The following is a 233-nucleotide window of genomic DNA, read 5'->3' as shown; positions in this document are numbered from 1 at the left end:
CGTATAGGTCGGTATACATACATCACATCTATACCTGTGGAGTTATGTGTATTATACTTGTATAGTGAAGACATAGATAGACTGCGGATCGATAGGCATGTCTGTGGCAACGTAGAGAGACTTTCGATGAGAGGTGCATGTCTTCATGACTGCACTTATCTGCATCGGACCTGATACTTTAAGTGACTTTATTTCAACAGGACGATCTTCTGTATGTACATCTCTGTTGTGTA

The sequence above is a fragment of the Cystoisospora suis genome (genome assembly GCF_002600585.1).
Source record: "Cystoisospora suis strain Wien I chromosome Unknown contig_1950, whole genome shotgun sequence".
Classification (NCBI taxonomy): domain Eukaryota; phylum Apicomplexa; class Conoidasida; order Eucoccidiorida; family Sarcocystidae; genus Cystoisospora; species Cystoisospora suis.
This window is presented reverse-complemented; position numbering follows the sequence as displayed.